The following is a 22,672-nucleotide window of genomic DNA, read 5'->3' as shown; positions in this document are numbered from 1 at the left end:
AAGAATAATGCTCATATTCATAGCCCTTAGCTCTTCCCTGCGAAACAGAGGTGTTAGCACGATGATATTCATATGAGGACTTTGATCCTTTTGAGGAATTTGATCCGCGTGAGGAGTTTGGTCCATATGAAGAATTTGATCTGGGTTCCTTTTCTTCATAGGTGGTGTCATGATGACATTCACCTGAAGATTTTCAAGGCACCTTCTAGGAACCCAGATTTTCTTCATATTGGAACCGTTCCTGCAGTTAGTGCCAACATATCTAGCAAATACTTCACCATTCTGATTTTTGAACAGTTTATAGTTGGAGTCAAATGACTCATCAGAAGAATGAGGAGATTCACATGTAAAGCCAGATAAATTGGATGGATCAACTGGAGGTCCCTTTGCAGCAACCCATGAGGTTTTGGGGTACTGCTCAGGCTTCCAATATGTACCATTAGCATTGAGTTTCCTCTCAAAGGCAATACCCTCTTTCCTAGGGTTCCTGTTGAGGATCTGCTTTTTAAGCACATCACAAAGAGTTTGATGCCCTTTGAGGCTTTTGTACATGCCTGTCATGTACAATTGCTTCAGCCCTGCATCATCAGTGATACTATCAATATCCTCAGATGAGGAATTAGTGATAGCAGAGACAGGTGAAGAATTTGTAGTATTAGAAGCATTTGAACATTCAGGTGAAGAATTAGCAGAATCTCGTTCAATGCACTTCAAACATGGAGGAACAAATTCTTCCTGAGCAGCGCTGATTTGTTGAGCAAGTAATGAATCACGCTCCTTCTGAAGATCTTCATAACTCACTCTTAGCTTTTCAAGATGTTGCTTTCTTTGAAGAAATTCATAAGAAAGCTTCTCATGATCAGATAAGAGAGTGTTATGATGTCCTTGAAGGTTGTTAAACCTGGAGTGAAGTCTCTGAAGATTTCCAGTCAAGATGTTAGTGTGATCCATTTCTTCATCCAACATATCATCACTTTTGTCTAGCATGTTTTGAACATTTTCAAAAGCCTTTTGTTGTTTCACAGCAATCTTAGCAAGTTTAGAGTAGCTGGGCTTGAGATTTTCATTAGATTCATTCTCACTTGATTCAGAGGAGGTATATTTGAGTACCTTGGCACCCTTTTTCATGAAGCAATAGGTGGGAGCGTAGTCATCATTGCTTTCATCAGCCTTGTTGGTGAAGCCATTTTCTTCAGAGTTGAAGATAGACTTGCTGACGAATGCAGTAGCGAGAGCTAGACTCGCCACACCAGACTCAAACTCCTCAGATGCCTCCTCTTCCTCATGTTCCTCAGATTCAGCCTCAGAGTCCATTTCCTTGCCAATGAATGCCCGAGCCTTCTTGGAGCTGCTCTTCTTGTGAGATGAAAACTTCGAGGATTTTGATGATGAAGACTTTGAAGATTTCTTCTTCTTCTTTGAGTCATCAGAACTGTAATCCTTGTATTTCTTCTTTCTTTGATTCCTTTCCCACTGAGGACAATCTTGAATGTAGTGACCAGGATTCTTGCATTTGTGGCATAGCCTCTTCTTGTAGTCACTGGATGAGGAATCATTGCTCCTTGAGGATTTTCCAAAGCGACCACGTCTTGAGAACCTTTGGAATTTCTTCACAAGCAGTGCTAGCTCCTGGCTCAGTTCTTCAGGATCACCAAGGCTACTGCCAGAATCTTCACCTTCAGATTCAGAGATGACCTTGGCCTTCAGGGCACGTGATCTGCCATAGCTCAAACCATAGAGATCTCTATTTTCAGCAAGCTGGAACTCATGAGTATTTAGCCTCTCGAAGATATCAGCGGGATCAAGTGACTTGTAGTCGGCACGCTCTTGTATCATCAATGCCAGAGTATCAAATGAGGAATCAAGCGATCTTGGAAATTTCTTCACCACCTCATGGTCGGTGATGTCAGTGGCACCAAGTGCTTAAAGCTCATTTGTGATGTCAGTGAGGCGATCAAAGGTTTGTTGAACATTTTCATTGTCGAGTCTTTTGAAGCAGTTGAAGAGATTGCGAAGAACATCAACTCGAGAGTCACGCTGTGTTGAGACTCCTTCATTGACTTTGGACAGCCTATCCTAGATAAGCTTGGCAGTTTCCAAAGCACTCACTCTTCCATACTGCCCTTTGCTCAGATGGCCACATATGATGTTCTTCGCTTGGGAGTCGAGTTGCTTGAATCTCTTCACATCAGTAGCATTCAGAGAAGGTGTGACTGAGGGAACACCATTTTCCACAACATACCAGAGATCATTATCAATTGCCTCAAGATGCATTCGCATCTTCTTCTTCCAGTAGGGGTAGTCCGTCCCATCGAAGGTAGGACACCCAGCAGAGACCTTGATCATACCTGCGGTCGACATAACTAAAACTCCAGGCGGTTAAACCAAAATCACACAGAACAAGGGAGTACCTTGCTCTGATACCAATTGAAAGTGCGTTATATCGACTAGAGGGGGGGTGAATAGGCGATTTTTATGAATTCTTCACTGAGGAATTTGCGGGTGAGGAAATTCCTTAGTGAAGAACTACTTGCAATGGAATAAGTACTCAGAAGTAAACATAACAGAACACAAGCATGGTCATCATGATGAAATGAAGACAGGCACAGAGTACAAAAAGCGTAAACACAGGATAATACAGGATGAAGACAAACAGACTGAAGAAATTGAATTGAGGAAATTGAGAAAGTCTTCAGTCAAAGTCTTCAAACACAGATATGAACAAGCGCACACACAGTTATGAGGAGATGACAGAGTTGAGGAAATAGAACTAGTAAGCTTGGTGAAGACAATGATTTGGTAGACAAGTTCCAACTGTTGTCTCAGTTGTACGTCTGGTTAGAGCAGCTAGGTATTTAAACCTGAGGACACACAGTCCCGGACACACAGTCCTCACTCTATTCTCCTTGAGCTAAGGTCACACAGACCTCGCCCAATCACTCATGGTAAGTCTTCAGGTGACTTCCAAACCTTCACAAACTCGGCCACTCGATGATCCACAATTTCCTCTTGGATGCTCTAGACCATGACGCCTAACCGTCTGGAAGAAGCACAGTCTTCAAAGGTAAGAAGCGTCGGATCTACGCAAGATCAATCTCTTCAGTGATGCTCAATCACGTTGGGTTTGTAGGTGTTTGGGTTTGGGTTTTCCTCACTTGATGATTTTCGCTCGAAGTCCTCGGAGGATGGGATGCTCTCAAATGACAAGTGTCAGTTTCTCTTGGAGCAGCCAACCAGCTAGTGGTTGTAGGGGGCGGCTATTTATAGCCTAAGGAGCAGCCCGACATGATAAGACATAAATGCCCTTCAATGATATCACCATTAGGTGGGTAGATATTTTGGTACAGCTGGCGCATAGCACAACAACGGTCGGAAATTTGACTATCCATTTTCTCAAGGCTATCATGTTCCTCACTTGTAGGCAATCCGCACTGGCGAATTCCTAACTCCTCAGTCAGAACAAATTCCTCAGAGATGTTCCTAACTTTGTCTCTGTCACTGAAGAATATGACTGAACTGTGTGAGATTTCCAATGGCTTCACTCGAAGGGATTGGTAGGTGTAGGATTTTGAGTTGAGCATCACTTGGAAATTTTTCCTTAGTATTTCCTCGACCCCCTTTAACAGTACGGTGTTTCCTATGACTCAAGAAAGAGAAAATGAAACTACGAAAACAAAAGTCTTCACGCTTCGTGTTCCTCGAATGGATACCTAGTCTTCAAGGTCACACCAATTTCTTCACTTTCAAAGTCTTCAGAAATTCTTCAGAAATCCAAAGTCTTCAGTCGAAGAACTTCATTTTTGGGGGTCGACTTTCTTTGTAAATATCAAACTCCTCATGGACTTATAGACCTGTGTACACTCATAAACACAATAGTCCCTTAACCTATAAGTCTTCAATACACCAAAATCACTAAGGGGCACTAGATGCACCTACAGCATCATTCTTTATTTTTGATCTTGGGTGGCTCTCTATGTGAGGACCTTGGGCTTTTCCCTACCTTCAAAACGAGCCCAAGATCATCGAATTCGGAGTCCGTATGCCAAAGTTATCACAGTTTTAGTGGGCTGCTGTAGGCTGTTCTGGGTACCCCGTGGACACAGGGTTTTTGACCCTTGTGGGCACGGGGCCCCGTGCACACGGGCTTGGGCACGGGGTCTAAACCCCCGTGGGCATGGGGTGTCCAGGAAGTGTTCGTTGGAGCCCCAATGGCTAGTTTTGAAAGTTGGCTATAAAAGAGCCCTTCCTCCCCACCGGTTTGGGGGTTGTTGATACAGTTTCTAAACATCATTTTGAGCATCATACCACCTCTACCAAACCCCTATCTCCCCTCTATGTGAAGGGGGATTTGTGGATGGATCTTGGAGTCATTTGTTGATTTCCTCCATTGCATCCCCTCTCTTCAATCTCCCACTTTCTTGAGTTGCATCTTATGAGATTAAGAGGGTGACTTGAGCATTTGTTGCTTGACCTTGCATTTCATTTGTTGCATTGGTTTGAGCACCCCATATTGATATGTCTCCAACGTTTCTATAATTTTTGATTGTTCCATGCTATTATATTATCTGTTTTGGATGTTTATGGGCTTTATTAAACACTTTTATATTATTTTTGGGACTAACCTATTAACCCAGAGCCCAGTGCCAGTTTTTGTTTTTTTCCCTTGTTTCATTGTTTCGCAGAAAAGGAATATCAAATGGAGTCCAAACGGAATGAAACCTTCAGGAAAGTTATTTTTGGAATGCAAGCAATCCAGGGGACTTGGAGTGCACCTCAGGGAATCAAGGAATCAACGAGGAGGGAACGAGGCAGGGGGCGCGCCCTCCACCCTCGTGGCTCCCCTGACGTATTTCTTCCTCCTATGTATACCAATATACCCTAAAACCATTAGGGAACAGAATAGATCGGGAGTTCCGCCGCCGCAAGCCTCTGTAGCCACCAAAAACCAATCGGGACCCTGTTCCGGCACCCTGCCGGAGGGGGGATCCCTCACTGGTGGCCATCTTCATCATCCCGGCGCTCTCCATGACGAGGAGGGAGTAGTTCACCCTCGGGGCTGAGGGTATGTACCAGTAGCTATGTGTTTGATCTCTCTCTCGTGTTCTTGAGGTGATACGATCTTGATGTATCGCGAGCTTTGCTATTATAGTTGGATCTTAGGATGTTTCTCCCCCTCTACTCTCTTGTAATGAATTGAGTTTTCCCTTTGAAGTTATCTTACCGGATTGAGTCTTTTAATGATTTGACAACACTTGATGTATGTCTTGCGTGGGATACCCGTGGTGACAATGGGGTATTCTATTGATCCACTTGATGTATGTTTTGGTGATCAACTTGCGGGTTCCGCCCATGAACCTATGCATAGGGGTTGGCACAAGTTTTCGTCTTGACTCTCCATTAGAAACTTTGGGGCACTCTTTGAGGTTCTATGTGTTGGTTGAATAGATGAATATGAGATTGTGTGATGCATATGGTATAATCATACCCACATATACATGAGGTGACATTGGAGTATCTAGGTGACATTAGGGTTTTGGTTTGATGTGTGTCTTAAGGTGTTATTTTACTACGAACTCTAGGGCTATTTGTGACACTTATAGGAATAGCCCAATGGATTGATCGGAAAGAATAACTTTGAGGTGGTTTCGTACCCTACCATAATCTCTTCGTTTGTTCTCCGCTATTAGTGACTTTGGAGTGACTCGTTGTTGCATGTTGAGGCATATTTATATGATCCAATTATGTTATTATTGTTGAGAGAACTTGCACTAGTGAAAGTATGAACCCTAGGCCTTTTTTCAACGCATTGCAATACCGTTTGTGCTCACTTTTATCATTAGTTACCTTGCTGTTTTTATATTTTCAGATTACAAAAACCTATATCTACCATCCATATTGCACTTGTATCACCATCTCTTCGCCGAACTAGTGCACCTATACAATTTACCATTGTATTGGGTGTGTTGGGGACACAAGAGACTCTTTGTTATTTGGTTGCAGGGTTGTTTGAGAGAGACCATCTTCATCCTACGCCTCCCACGGATTGATAAACCTTAGGTCATCCACTTGAGGGAAATTTGCTACTGTCCTACAAACCTCTGCACTTGGAGGCCCAACAACATCTGCAAGAAGAAGGTTGTGTGTCGTGGTTTTGTCACGGCAGATGTCCTAGAGAAAGGACTTAGTCGTGGAGCCATCACTACAGGTTAGCTTAAAGGGGTTAAAGCGGACAAGAACGCAAGAGAGTTTTATACTAGTTCGGCCCCTTACGATGAAGGTAAAAGCCTACGTCTAGTTGTGATGGAATTGATGGGGTTTCGAGGACCAGGGAGCAAATACGCTTTGCCTGAGTCTCGAGTTGTTGTCTGTTCTCCCTGAACCGCCGCCGGGCCATCCCCTTATATACATGGGTTGACGCCCGCCGGTTTACAGAATCCCGAGGCCGGCTCATAATCGTGTCCGGCTCGGTCTCTGCTACTTCTATCTTACAACACAAGTTTACATGTCAATGCCGGTTTATGTCTACAGGCCTTAAACCGGCTTTGGGCCCTGGGCCTTCATGAAGCGTCACCGTCTGTCTTCATGGACTTCAGATATAGATGAACTACTTATGGGGATAACCCGGCCTCTCCTGGCCGGTTTACGCCCAGTGGTAATATCCCCAACATTAGGCCCCAGATTGATTTGAACTGGTTCATGTCAATCCTCAATACTTAAGAAAATTTCGTCTTCAACATCTTCACACAATCTTGTAAACCGCCGTGACATCATCTTCTAGGATCATGGTAAACCGCCGTGACGTCACCTGTCATTAACGAGCCTCCGACAATCGAGGCGACAGCTCCGCCTCATATCCAAAATTTAGGCTCCTTGATTTTCGCGCCTGACGCTTATCTTTCTGCCCTTATAAATAGGGCCAGGGGGTCTTTCCATTACCCCCCGTATCTCTTCACCTCGTCCTCTTCCTTGCGCTGCCCGACCTTTGGAGCTCCGCCGCCACCGTCGACCTTCGCTTCTGCCTCAACTCCGGCCGCTGCATCACCCTGAACTCACCAGAGAATCGCGGTGCCTCTCCGCTCTTCCATCAGCATCGGTAAGCCTTCTTTCCTTCCACCATAGATCTGTCCTTAGGGTTTCAGTGTTCATCGGTGTTCATCGGTGTTCGTCATTGTGCAATAGCTCTTTGATTAAAACCTTGATATTTATCCTGTACGGTGATAGCCTTAGCCCTTATTTTTCATCCATGCATCTCGTTTAAGTAGAAAATCCCATCTGAACCTTCATCAACTGCTTCGATACCAATTTTTAGGTCTGAATATATTTTCATTTTCTAACATGCGGTAGATCCAAAATTATAATGCCAACTTCTGAAACCTGTTTTTCCCTTCACTTATACATTTTTAATACCAGATTGGGCGGTTTAACTTCATATACGAAATGATGACCCAGTAGATACCATTAGTCCCCTGTTGAACCGCCAATGCTTTCATCATTGTACTGTTTCCATTGTCAGACTCCGGTTTACAAATAACCAATTCCGGTTTATCAATATGCTTGTATCCTTATACTGTTGTGTAGTTGTCCACTGTAAATCTTAAACCGGCAATAATCATGTTTCAGATTTCCATTGCCATGGCCAAGCAAGTCTATGAATGCAATAGGGCTCCCTCTCGAGTAACCGAAGAGCAGTTAAACAATCTTGTTAAAACGGGCGCTTTAGCTAAAAAAGATGTCATCCACTGGAGGGTCCCTGGCCCGGAAAATCCTCCTACACCCAAAGATGGAGAGGTAGTCGTGTTTGTTGATCATCTCGGACGAGGTTTTAGCCCTCCCGGTTCAAAAAATTTCCGGGATGTACTGGCTAGTTTCCAACTGCGCCCTCAAGACATCGGTCCCAATTCTGTAACCAACATCTGCCACTTCCAAGTCTTTTGTGAGGTTTATCTGTAAGAGGAACCTTTAGTCGAACTGTTTAGGGATTTCTTTCACTTAAACCATCGCACAGAGTTCTCGGATGGACCCAATACGGAACTGGGCGGAATGGCGGTTTAGAAAAGGAAGGAAGTCACCTTCCCCCATCCCAAACTCCACAGTCACCCCAAAGAGTGGAACGAGACTTGGTTTTACTGCATGGATACATCCCCATCTGATGAAAACCCCCTGTCGGGTTACCGCCCTGAACGCCTTAGCAACACACATCCTTTTCCTCAGAGGTTGACGGCAAGAGAAAGGGCCAACTATGCTCCCCAATTATCAAAGCTTAGAGCCTTCATGGCGAACGGTTTGACAGGAGTTGATCTTGCTTTTTGCTGGATAAGCTAGAGTATTCTGCCCTTAAGCCGACGCTTCGGTTTGATGTGTGAGTATACGGGGAGTTTGAAGGATGCTCAGCGGCACATTGACATTCAACTTACAGATGCAGAAGTCACTGAGGCTGTAAAAAAGATACTGAACGAACCGGAGGCTGTCTGTGCCCAAACCGGACTACTCCCTTTCCGCACCTTCAACAAACCACAAGCTGTAAGAATCATATAATATTTTTATCTGAAGTTTCTTCTGTCCAAATATTCTCTGAAAGTGTGATTATTTTCTGACAGGGTGATGATCCGTTCTGGAACAAGAGACCATCCCAAGACAAACCGGCGAAGCCGCAAGATAAACCGGTCAAGCCAGTTCGTCCAAAGACCAAGGTTGTTAAAAAACCTGCCAAGAGAAGGACCACTGCATCCTCCGATCCACTAGCTGATGACGATGTGGGTAACCCGGAACCAAAGGTAGAACTTGACTCTTTTCGTACATCTCATTGACAATGATTATTATCAGGACGACGCTGAAGGCAGTCATGCTGAGGACGTAGAGGTAACCATTCTTTCCTCGGATTCAGATCATCTGCCAACATTCAAGCAAACCGGAAAGTAAAATTTTCTCACCCTCTTGCTTACTTGGACCCAAACTTTCTTTTGAAGACGTAGCAGCACGAAGCTCGCCGTACAACCCGGCACAGTGGCCAGGTAGTTACCTCCGCCGGTTTACCGAACAGTCCGGTTCGGAAACGCCGATCAGAGGTCTCTTATCTCATTGATACTTCATGCCCAAAAGTAGGTTGTTTCCGCCAGCCTCTTAACCCATCTGATTCAAATTATCAGGGTACTTCTCACTCATCCTCTGCCGAGTCATCGGCCACGCAGCTTCCACCCCTCAAAACAGTTCCTGGGTGAGCTATGCACGTGTCTTTATTCTTGATGTCTTATCTTTACATACTGTACTGATCCATATGTCTATCTTTTCTCAGCGCCAAGCCAAGACCTAGCAAGAAGGCCCGGTTAAGCAAACCGGCTGATGATAATGTAGGTGCTGAACCGGAAACAACTCCAGATCCAGAAAAAACCGATGCTGACGACTGAAGGAAATATGCCCTAGAGGCAATAATAAAGTTATTATTTATTTCCTTATATCATGATAAATGTTTATTATTCATGCTAGAATTGTATTAACCGGAAACATGATACATGTGTGAATACATAGACAAACAGAGTGTCACTAGTATGCCTCTACTTGACTAGCTCGTTGATCAAAGATGGTTATGTTTCCTAGCCATTGACATGAGTTGTCATTTGATTAACGGGATCACATCATTAGGAGAATGATGTGATTGACTTGACCCATTCCGTTAGCTTAGCACTCGATCCTTTAGTATGTTGCTATTGCTTTCTTCATGACTTATACATGTTCCTATGACTATGAGATTATGCAACTCCCGTTTACCGAAGGAACACTTTGTGTGCTACCAAACGTCACAACGTAACTGGGTGATTATAAAGGTGCTCTACAGGTGCTTCCAAAGGTACTTGTTGGGTTGGCGTATTTCGAGATTAGGATTTGTCACTCCGATTGTCGGAGAGGTATCTCTGGGCCCACTCAGTAATGCACATCACTATAAGCCTTGCAAGCATTGTGACTAATGAGTTAGTTGCGGGATGATGTATTACGGAATGAGTAAAGAGACTTGCCGGTAACGAGATTGAATTAGGTATCGAGATACCGACGATCGAATCTCGGGCAAGTAACATACCGATGACAAAGAGAACAACGTATGTTGTTATGCGGTCTGACCGATAAAGATCTTCGTAGAATATGTGGGAGCCAATATGGGCATCCAGGTCCCGCTATTGGTTATTGACCGGAGACGTGTCTCGGTCATGTCTACATAGTTCTCGTACCCGTAGGGTCCGCACGCTTAACGTTACGATGACAGTTTTATTGAGTTTTGATGTACCGAAGGAGTTCGGAGTCCCGTATGAGATCGGGCATATGACGAGGAGTCTCGAAATGGTTGAGACGTAAAGATCGATATATTGGACGACTATATTCGGACTTCGGAAAGGTTCCGAGTGATTCGGGTATTTTTCGGAGTACCGGAGAGTTACGGGAATTCGTATTGGGCCTTAATGGGCCATACGGGAAAGGAGAGAAAGGCCCCAAAGGGTGGCCGCACCCCTCCCCATGGGCTAGTCCGAATTGGACTAGGGAGGGTGGGCGCCCCCTTCCTTATTTCTCCTTCTCCCTTCCCTTCTCCTATTCCAACAAGGAAAGGAGGAGTCCTACTCCCGGTGGGAGTAGGACTCCCCCCCTTGGCGCGCCCTCCTCCTTGGCCGGCGGCCTTCCCCTTGCTCCTTTATATACGGGGGCAGGAGGCACCCCATAGACACAACAATTGATCTATTGATCTCTTAGCCGTGTGCGGTCCCCCCTCCACCATATTACACCTCGATATCGTAGCGGTGCTTAGGCGAAGCCCTGCGTCGGTAGAACATCATCATCGTCACCACGCCGTCGTGCTGACGAAACTCTCCCTCAACACTCGGCTGGATCGGAGTTCGAGGGACGTCATCGAGCTGAACGTGTGCTGAACTCGGAGGTGCCGTACGTTCGGTACTTGATCGGTCGGATCGTGAAGACGTACGACTACATCAACCGCGTTGTGTTAACGCTTCCGCTTTCGGTCTACGAGGGTACGTGGACAACACTCTCCCCTCTCGTTGCTATGCATCACCATGATCTTGCGTGTGCGTAGGAATTTTTTTGAAATTACTACGTTCCCCAACAGTGGCATCCGAGCCAAGTTTTTTATGCGTTGATGCTATGCACGAGTAGAACACAAGTGAGTTGTGGGCGATATAAGTCATACTGCTTACCAGCATGTCATACTTTGGTTCAGCGGTATTGTGAGATGAAGCGGCCCGGACCGACATTACGCGTACGCTTACGCGAGACTGGTTTCACCGTTGCGAGCACTCGTTGCTTAAAGGTGACCGGCGGGTGTCTGTCTCTCTCACTTTAGTTGAACCGAGTGTGGCTACTCCCGGTCCTTGCGAAGGTTAAAACAGCACCAACTTGACAAACTATCGTTGTGGTTTTGATGCGTAGGTAAGAACGGTTCTTTCTAAGCCCGTAGCAGCCACGTAAAATATGCAACAACAAAGTAGAGGACGTCTAACTTGTTTTTGCAGGGCATGTTGTGATGTGATATGGTCAAGACATGATGTGATATAATGTGTTGTATGAGATGATCATGTTTTGTAACCGAGTTATCGGCAACTGGCAGGAGCCATATGGTTGTCGCTTTATTGTATGAGATGCAATCGCCATGTAATAGTTTTACTTTATCACTAAGCGGTAGCGATAGTCGTAAAAGCAATAAGTTGGCGAGACGACAACGATGCTACGATGGAGATCAAGGTGTCGCGCCGGTGACGATGGTGATCATGACGGTGCTTCGGAGATGGAGATCACAAGCATGGTGCTTCGGAGATGGAGATCACAAGCACAAGATGATGATGGCCATATCATATCACTTATATTGATTGCATGTGATGTTAATCCTTTATGCATCTTATCTTGCTTTGATTGACGGTAGCATTATAAGATGATCCTTCACTAAATTATCAAAGTATAAGTGTTCTCCCTGAGTATGCACCGTTGCGAAAGTTCTTCGTGCTGAGACACCACGTGATGATCGGGTGTGATAGGCTCTACGTTCAAATACAACGGGTGCAAAACAGTTGCACACGCGGAATACTCAGGTTAAACTTGACGAGCCTAGCATATAACAGATATGGCCTCGGAACACGGAGACCGAAAGGTCGAGCGTGAATCATATAGTAGATATGATCAACATAGTGATGTTCACCGTTGGAACTACTCCATCTCACGTGATGATCGGACATGGTTTAGTTGATATGGATCACGTGATCACTTAGAGGATTAGAGGGATGTCTATGTAAGTGGGAGTTCTTAAGTAATATGATTAATTGAACTTAAATTTATCAGGAACTTAGTCCTGATAGTATTTTTGCAAATTATGTTATAGATCAATAGCTCGCGTTGTTGCTTCCTAGTGTTTATTTTTGATATGTTCCTAGAGAAAATTATGTTGAAAGATGTTAGTAGCAAAGATGCGGATTGGATCCGTGATCTGAGGATTATCCTCATTGCTGCACAGAAAAATTATGTCCTTGATGCACCGCTAGGTGACAGACCTATTGCAGGAGCAGATGCAGACGTTATGAACGTTTGGCTAGCTCAATATGATGACTACTTGATAGTTTAGTGCACCATGCTTAACGGCTTAGAATTGGGACTTCAAAGACGTTTTGAACGTCATGGACCATATGAGATGTTCCAGGAGTTGAAGTTAATATTTCAAGCAAATACCCGAGTTGAGAGATATGAAGTCTCCAACAAGTTCTATAGCTAAAAGATGGAGGAGAATCGCTCAACTAGTGAGCATGTGCTCAGATTGTCTGGGTACTACAATCGCTTGAATCAAGTGGGAGTTTATCTTCCAGATAAAATAGTGATTGACAGAATTCTCTAGTCACCATCACCAAGTTAGTAGAACTTCGTGATGAACTATAGTATGCAAGGGATGATGAAAGTAATTCCCGAGCTCTTCGTGATGCTGAAATCGACGAAGGTAGAAATCAAGAAAAACATCAAGTGTTGATGGTTGACGAGACCACTTCAAGTGTTGATGGTTGACGAGACCACTAGTTTCAAGAAAAGGGCAAAGGGAAGAAGGGGAACTTCAAAAAGAACGGCAAGCAAGTTGCTACTCAAGTGAAGAAGCCCAAGTCTGTACCTAAGCCTGAGATTAAGTGCTTCTACTGCAAAGGGACTGGTCACTGGAGGCGGAACTGGCCCAAGTATTTGGTGGATAAGAAGGATGGCCAAGTGAACAAAGGTATATTGGATATACATGTTATTGATGTGTACTTACTAATGTTTATAGCAACCCCTCAGTATTTGATACTGGTTCAGTTGCTAAAGAGTAGTAACTCGAAAACGGGAGTTGCAGAATAAACAGAGACTAGTAAAAGGCGAGGTGACGATGTGTGTTGGAAGTAGTTCCAAGATTGATATGATCATCATCGCACACTCCCTATACTGTCAGGATTATTGAAACTAAATAAGTGTTATTTGGTGTTTGCGTTGAGCATGAATATGATTTGATCATGTTTATTGCAATACGGTTATTCATTTAAGTTAGAGAACAATTGTTGTTCTGTTTACATGAATAAAAACCTTCTATGGTCATACACACCAACGAAAATGGTTTGTTGGATCTCGATCGTAGTGATACACATATTCATAATAATGAAGCCAAAAGATGCAAAGTTAATAATGATAGTGCAACTTATTTGTGGCACTGCCGTTTAGGTCATATTGGTGTAAAGCGCATGAAGAAACTCCATACTGATGGGATTTTGGAATCACTTGATTATGAATCACTTGATGCTTGCGAACCGTGCCTCATGGGCAAGATGACTAAAACGCCGTTCTCCGGAACTATGGAGAGAGCAACAGATTTGTTGGAAATCATACATGCAGATGTATGTGGTCCGATGAATATTGAGGCTCGTAGCAGGTATCATTATTTTCTGACCTTCACAGATGATTTGAGCAGATATGGGTATATCTACTTGATGAACACAAGTCTGAAACATTTGAAAAGTTCAAAGAATTTCAGAGTGAAGTGGAGAATCATCGTAACAAGAAAATAAAAGTTTCTACAATATGATCGCAGAGGTAAAATATTTGAGTTATGAGTTTGGCCTTCAGTTAAAACAATGTGAAATAGTTTCACTACTCACGCCACCTGGAACACCACGGTGTAATGGTGTGTCCGAACATCGTAACAGTACTTTATTAGATATGGTGCGATATATGATGTCTCTTACCGATCTACCACTATCGTTTTTGGGGTTATGCATTAGAGACAGCTGCATTCACGTTAAATAGGGCACCATCAAAATCCGTTGAGACGACGCCTTATGAACTGTGGTTTGGCAAGAAACCAAAGTTGTCGTTTCTTAAAGTTTGGGGTTACGATGCTCATATGAAAAAGTTTCATCCTGATAAAGCTCAAACCCAAATCGGAGAAATGTGTCTTCATAGGATACCCAAAGGAGACAGTTGGGTACAACTTCTATCACAGATCCGAAGGCAAGACATTCGTTGCTAAGAATGGATCCTTTCTAGAGAAGGAGTTTTCTCTTGAAATAAGTGAGTGGGAGGAAAGTAGAACTTGATGAGGTAACTGTACCTGCTCCCTTATTGGAAAGTAGTTCATCACAGAAATCTGTTCCTGTGACTCCTACACCAATTAGTGAGGAAGTTAATGATGATGATCATGTAACTTCAGATCAAGTTACTACCAAACCTCGTAGGTAAACCAGAGTAAGATCCGCACCAGAGTGGTACGGTAATCCTGTTCTGGAGGTTATGTTACTAGACCATGACGAACCTACGAACTATGAAGAAGCGATGGTGAGCCCAGATTCCGCAAAATGGCTTGAGGCCATGAAATCCGAGATGGGATCCATGTATGAGAACAAGGTATGGACTTTGGTTGAGTTGCCCGATGATCGGCAAGGCATAGAAAATAAATGGATTTTCAAGAGGAAGACGGACGCTGATAGTAGTGTTACTATCTACAAAGCTAGAATTGTCGCAAAAAGGGTTTTGACAAGTTCAAAGTGTTGACTACGATGAGAGTTTCTCTTTCGTATCTATGCTTAAGTCTGTCCGAATCATGTAAGCAATTGCCGCATTTTATGAAATCTGGCAAATGGATAAACAAAACTGCATTCCTTAATGGATTTATTAAAGAAAAGTTGTATATGATGCAACCAGAAGGTTTTGTCAATCCTAAAGGTGCTAACAAAATATGCAAGCTCCAGCGATCCATCTATGGACTGGTGCAAGCATCTCGGAGTTGGAATATACGCTTTGATAAGTTGATCAAAGGATATAGTTTTATACAGACTTGCGGTGAAGCCTGTATTTACAAGAAAGTGAGTGGGAGCACTACATCATTTCTGATAAGTATATGTGAATGACATATTGTTGATCGGAAATAATGTAGAATTATTCTGCAAAGCATAAAGGAGTGTTTGAAAGGAGTTTTTCAAAGAAAGACCTCGGTGAAGCTGCTTACATATTGAGCATCAAGATCTATAGAGATAGATCAAAACGCTTGATAAGTTTTTTCAATGAGTACATACCTTAACAAGATTTTGAAGTAGTTCAAAATAGAACAGTCAAAGAAAGAGTTCTTGCCTGTGTTACAAGGTGTGAAATTGAGTAAGACTCAAAGCCCGACCACGGCAGAAGATAGAAAGAGAATGAAAGTCATTCCCTATGCCTTGGCCATAGGTTCTATAAAGTATGCCATGCTGTGTACCAGATCTATTGTATACCCTACACTAATTTTGGCAAGGGAGTACAATAGTGATCTAGGAGTAGATCACTGGACAGCGGTCAAAATTATCCTTACTGGAATAAGGATATGTTTCTCGATTATGGAAGTGACAAAAGGTTCGTCGTAAAGGGTTACGTCGATGCAAGTTTTGACACTAATCTAGATGACTCTAAGTCTCGGTCTAGATACATATTGAAAGTGGGAGCAATTAGCTAGAGTAGCTCCGTGCAGAGCATTGTAGACATAGAAATTTGCAAAATACTTACGGATCTGAATGTGACAGACCCGTTGACTAAAATTATCTCACAAGCAAAACATGATCACACCTTAGTACTCTTTGGGTGTTAATCACATAGTGATGTGAACTAGATTACTGACTCTAGTAAACCCTTTGGGTGTTGGTCACATGACGATGTGAATTATGGGTGTTAATCACATGGTGATGTGAACTATTGATGTTAAATCACATGGCGATGTGAACTAGATTATTGACTCTAGTACAAGTGGGAGACTGAAGGAAATATGCCCTAGAGGCAATAATAAAGTTATTATTTATTTCCTTATATCATGATAAATGTTTATTATTCATGCTAGAATTGTATTAACCGGAAACATGATACATGTGTGAATACATAGACAAACAGAGTGTCACTAGTATGCCTCTACTTGACTAGCTCGTTGATCAAAGATGGTTATGTTTCCTAGCCATTGACATGAGTTGTCATTTGATTAACGGGATCACATCATTAGGAGAATGATGTGATTGACTTGACCCATTCCGTTAGCTTAGCACTCGATCCTTTAGTATGTTGCTATTGCTTTCTTCATGACTTATACATGTTCCTATGACTATGAGATTATGCAACTCCCGTTTACCGGAGGAACACTTTGTGTGCTACCAAACGTCACAACGTAATTGGGTGATTATAAAGGTGCTCTATAGGTGCTTCCAAAGGTACTTGTTGGGTTGGCGTATTTCGAGATTAGGATTTGTCACTCTGATTGTCGGAGAGGTATCTCTGGGCCCACTCAGTAATGCACATCACTATAAGCCTTGCAAGCATTGTGACTAATGAGTTAGTTGCGGGATGATGTATTACGGAACGAGTAAAGAGACTTGCCGGTAACGAGATTGAACTAGGTATCGAGATACCGACGATCGAATCTCGGGCAAGTAACATACCGATGACAAAGAGAACAACGTATGTTGTTATGCGGTCTGACCGATAAAGATCTTCGTAGAATATGTGGGAGCCAATATGGGCATCCAGGTCCCGCTATTGGTTATTGACCGGAGACGTGTCTCGGTCATGTCTACATAGTTCTCGAACCCGTAGGGTCCGCACGCTTAACGTTACGATGACAGTTTTATTGAGTTTTGATGTACCGAAGGAGTTCGGAGTCCCGGATGAGATCGGGGATATGACGAGGAGTCTCGAAATAGCGGAGACGTAAAGATCGATATATTGGACGACTATATTCGAACTTCGGAAAGGTTCCGAGTGATTCGGGTATTTTTCGGAGTACCGGAGAGTTACGGGAATTCGTATTGGGCCTTAATGGGCCATACGGGAAAGGAGAGAAAGGCCCCAAAGGGTGGCCGCACCCCTCCCCATGGGCTAGTCCGAATTGGACTAGGGAGGGGGGGCGCCCCCTTCCTTCTTTCTCCTTCTCCCTTCCCTTCTCCTATTCCAACAAGGAAAGGAGGAGTCCTACTCCCGGTGGGAGTAGGACTCCCCCCTTGGCGCGCCCTCCTCCTTGGCCGGCGGCCTTCCCCTTGCTCCTTTATATACGGGGGCAGGGGGCACCCCATAGACACAACAATTGATCTATTGATCTCTTAGCCGTGTGCGGTACCCCCCTCCACCATATTACACCTCGATAATATCGTAGCGGTGCTTAGGCGAAGCCCTGCGTCGGTAGAACATCATCATCGTCACCACGCCGTCGTGCTGACGAAACTCTCCCTCAACACTCGGCTGGATCGGAGTTCGAGGGACGTCATCGAGCTGAACGTGTGCTGAACTCGGAGGTGCCGTACGTTCGGTACTTGATCGGTCGGATCGTGAAGACGTACGACTACATCAACCGCGTTGTGTTAACGCTTCCGCTTTCGGTCTACGAGGGTACGTGGACAACACTCTCCCCTCTCGTTGCTATGCATCACCATGATCTTGCGTGTGCGTAGGAATTTTTTTGAAATTACTACGTTCCCCAACAACGACATGCTTAATGATCCGCCGCCTCAAGACCATGACTTCCTTGCCGAACAAGTGCAAGTTGACACTACAAGCCATGCAGACCGGCCAACCAGCCCTGTCCGAACTGATGACAAACCGGCCAGTCCGGTTAAGGATACTGACAAACCGCCGACTCCAGCGAAGGCTGCTAATGATCAAGATGATGACATTATGATTACTATCACTAGCCACACCACTCCTGGCAACCCTGTCGCTTTGTCAAAGCATACTGCCAAGGACGAGCTCTCTGCTATCGGCAAAGGCAAATGGAATGCCGATTTATCAAGCTCCGCCCATCTCAATGCTCAAGGCATTCACTCTGGCTTCTTGAACCGTCTGTATACCAGCCGTGACTATGAAGCTAGTTTGGTAAACTTGATGAAGGAGCGATATGAGGTAAGTACTATTTTTCTCTTTTGTCCAATTGCAGTTTATCAACTCCTAGTAGCCCCCAAGTGACGGTTTATGATACCAATCTAAACCGGGACTTTGTCATAACTTAACTTTGCATATTTAGCCTCCAGGGACCAGATTACTTCTTTATGATGAACCGGTTCCTTAAAATTTGCCATACTGCTCTTTCACCGGTATAGCCCCCAAGGGCCGGTTTAACTTTATAAAGATGAACCGGAACTGTATAAGAATTCCCATACCAACAGTTTTTGAGCAAACACACATTAGCCCCCAAGTGCCAAGATTAATACTTGTATTGTGCTTGGGACTTGTAGAAATTTCTGATAAGGAGAAAATATGCATTAGCCCCCAAGTATCAAGGGCATAACTTGTTATGTGCTTGGTACTTCAAATATGTACTGTCAACTCATTATGTATCTGTCTCTTAATAGGCTGAACTGAGCAAGAAGGAAAGCCAAACCGTTGATCTGCAAGAGAACATCAAGTCCCAACAGGCCGAAACTTCCAAAGCAAAAGATGAGCTGACGAGCGCCTTAGCTGCTATGGAAAAGCTAAAGGAGAGCTTCGCCAAGGAGCGAGCGGATTGGAACACAGAGAAATCCGCTTTGCGGAAAAGAGCTGAAGACGCTGAAGCAGCTCTCAAACCGGTGGTAGACGAGCTGACTGGTGTAAAGCGGCAGATACATGCCATGACTGCTGCTGTGTTTGGTAAGCATCCTTACTTTATACTTTCAATGCGTTGCCGGTTTGCCATGCGTTGCCGGTTTGCTGATGTTTGCAATGATGCAGGAACTCGCATTAGTCATCTGGGCTCTGATGTTCAGAAGAAGCTGAAAGCTGCCTACACGCTGATAGAACAACTGTATACCGGCGCACAACGAATTATCTGCACCGCTTCTCACAATAAGCCGCCCCCGACGTTAATCAAGGATACCTTAGACAGGCTATCTATGCTGCCTGCCCGGGTAGAAGAGCTAAAGAGGTCTGCTGCAAGGGCTGGCGCTCTGACCGCACTAACCCGGGCAAAAGCATGGGTGCCTGATCTTGATCCGACGGACATGGCTAAAGGCTACCCAAGCTTAAAAGAAGACGGATCAGAATTTTGCACTGAAGGTCTCCACGCCATAAACCGGGAAGTACGTCCACTGGCTTGTCAACTTGCTGAAGAGGCTGATCTTTCATTTTACCAGGCGAGTTATGATACCAATAACAAGCGGGTTGCTGCACCAACTCCTGAGGCTCAAAACCTGATCCCTCCAATCCATAAGCACACTTATGCCCCTGACATTGAACCGTCCACCCTTATAAGCGACGAAGCTGTGTTCCAAGCTTTAACTGGGATCGATTGGACAACTGTTGACTTCCAGCCGCTGGGTAGGGACGAAGATGAACCGGTGCAAGATGATCCGCAGCCGTCAGGTCAAGCTGATAAGCAATCATAATCCGGGGGCTGGTTTAGTCTTCCACTTGCTGCAATGCTTATTGAGAAACAATTATCCCTTTGGGCATTGAAACGCCTTGTAATAGGCTAGTTAAAACACTTGGTCTGTTATGCCTTCGTGCATATCTATCTACAACTGATGCGTGTTAATCCGTCATGCTTAAGATATGATGTTCATAATCCATAGCTATTTATTCAAGTTGTTCCTGCAAATAAGAAGCTTAAAGCGCCCTGGCGGTTTACCACCGAGCGGGTCATGATACCCAAATATATATATGACCAAGGTTTATAACCAAGGTAAAAGATAACCAAATATGGGAATATATGGTACCTGTGACCTTTAGGTATAGTGTTGGCTGACCAACTTTGTAATGAATGTAATAACCCTAATCCGGAGTAGAAGTAACTCCTGTTATATGATGTCGGTTTATCAGAAAACCATTCCGGGCTGTGATAAACACTAGTTTATTCCATACTGGTGACTTTGAGTCAAAACCAGACTGGGTTGATAGTCTCCGGATAATAATTTGATTGTATACTGTCAACTTGTAGTTGATAGCCTAAACGGGCTGATAAACACCGGTTTAAAAACGTCACAAATCTTATTAAAATAAAGAAAACTTAGCAAAAGGCAAATAAAAACCGTTGTAGTCGAGGCTTTTCACGGGCTGCCAGGCCCCAAATTTGATCAAGAGGTGTAGCTATGGTTCGGGCTAGACCAAGCCCCCAAGTGATGCTGTGGCATTACGTCGATCAAGAGGTGTAGCTATGGTTCGGGTTCGACCAAGCTCCCAAGTGATGCTGTGGCATTGCGCCGATCAAGAGGTGTAGCTATGGTTCGGATACGACCAAGCCCCCAAGTGATGCTATGGCATTGCGCCGATCAAGAGGTGTAGCTATGGTTCAGATACGACCAAGCCCCCAAGTGATGCTGTGGCATTGCGCCGATCAAGTGGTGTAGCTATGGTTCGGTTACGACCAAGCCCCCAAGTGATCTAATATCAAGCTTTGAGAAGCTAAATCAAGGGGTAAACCAGACGCCGCTTTGTAAGCTCCATGTAACCACACATGATGTAAGAAAACAACAGATAACCCGCTTTAGCTGAGGTTCCGGTTTATTATATTGATCATAATATATACAATGTCATAATATGTACATAAGCAGAGCCTGTAGCTCAAGTATAGTAGGGCCGAAGATGAGCAATATTCCACGGCCGGTTGGTCTCCTCCTCCGATTTATGTGAGTCTTTGCGCTCTCGACATCGATTAGGTAGTATGACCCGTTATGCAGATTCTTGCTGACCACAAAAGGTCCTTCCCAAGGGGGGGGATAGCTTGTGCATATCCGTCTGATCCTGGATGAGTCGAAGCACCAAATCTCCTTCCTGAAAGGTTTTGGTTCTAACCCGGCGGCTATGATAGCGACGCAGATCTTGCTGATAAATCGCCGAACGGGCTGCTGCCATGTCACGCTCCTCATCTAACAGGTCAAGAGCTTCCTGCCGTGCTTTCTCGTTGTCAGCTTCAACGTATGCCGCTACACGAGGTGAGTCATGACGGATGTCACTAGGAAGAACCGCTTCCGCTCCATAAACCATGAAGAACGGTGTGTATCCTGTCGATCTGTTGGGTGTGGTATTGATGCTCCATAACACTGAAGGTAGCTCCTCAACCCAACAACCCGGCCTCCGTTGCAAAGGAACCATAAGCCGGGGTTTGATGCCTCTCAAGATCTCTTGATTGTCCCTCTCCGCTTGACCATTGGACTGGGGGTGAGCCACTGATGACACGTCAAGCCGGATGTGCTCACGTTGACAGAACACCTTCATGGCACCCTTTGACAGATTGGTACCATTGTCTGTTATAATGCTGTGTGGAAAGCCAAACCGGAAGATCACCTTTTTGATGAATTGAACCGCCGTGGCTGCGTCACACTTACTAACTGGCTCTGCCTCCACCCACTTCGTGAACTTATCAACCACCACCAAAAGGTGGGTCTTCTTGTCCTTGGACCTCTTGAAAGGCCCAACCATATCCAGCCCCCAAGTTGCAAACGGCCAGGTGATTGGAATCATCCTCAATTCTTGAGCCGGTACATGAGCGCGCCTTGAGAATTTCTGACAGCCATCACATCTTTTGACCAAGTCCTCAGCATCAGCATGAGCTGTCAACCAATAGAAACTGTGACGAAATGCCTTGGCCACCAAAGATTTTGAACCGGCGTGGTGACCACAATCTCCTTCGTGGATCTCACGCAAAATTTCACGGCCTTCCTCAGGAGACACACAGCGTTGAAACGCCCCTGTCACACTGCAATGATGTAACTCTCCATTGATAATAGTCATGGACTTGGACCGCCGGGTTATCTTCCTGGCCAAGGTTTCATCCTCTGGTAACTCGCCCCGGTTCATATACGCCAGATATGGAACCGTCCAATCCGGGATAACATGAAGAGTCGCCACCAACTGAGCCTTCGGATCAGGAACAGCCAAATCCTCTTCACCAGGGAGCTTGACGGACGGATTATGCAAAACATCCAGGAAGACATTAGGTGGAACCGGTTTACGTTGGGAACCCAGGCGGCTTAAAGCATCCGCCGCTTCATTCTTCCGCCGGTCCACATGATCCACCTGATAACCTATAAAGTGACATGTAACAATATCCACCTCACGACGATATGCTGCCATTAGTGGGTCCTTGGAATCCCAAGTGCCGGACACTTGTTGAGCCACCAGATCCGAGTCACCGAAGCACTTAACTCGGCCGAGGTTCATCTCCTTAGCCATCCGAAGACCATGGAGTAAAGCCTCATAT

This window comes from Triticum aestivum, chromosome 2D (genome assembly GCF_018294505.1).
Source record: "Triticum aestivum cultivar Chinese Spring chromosome 2D, IWGSC CS RefSeq v2.1, whole genome shotgun sequence".
NCBI classification, from domain to species: Eukaryota; Viridiplantae; Streptophyta; class Magnoliopsida; order Poales; family Poaceae; genus Triticum; species Triticum aestivum.
This window is presented reverse-complemented; position numbering follows the sequence as displayed.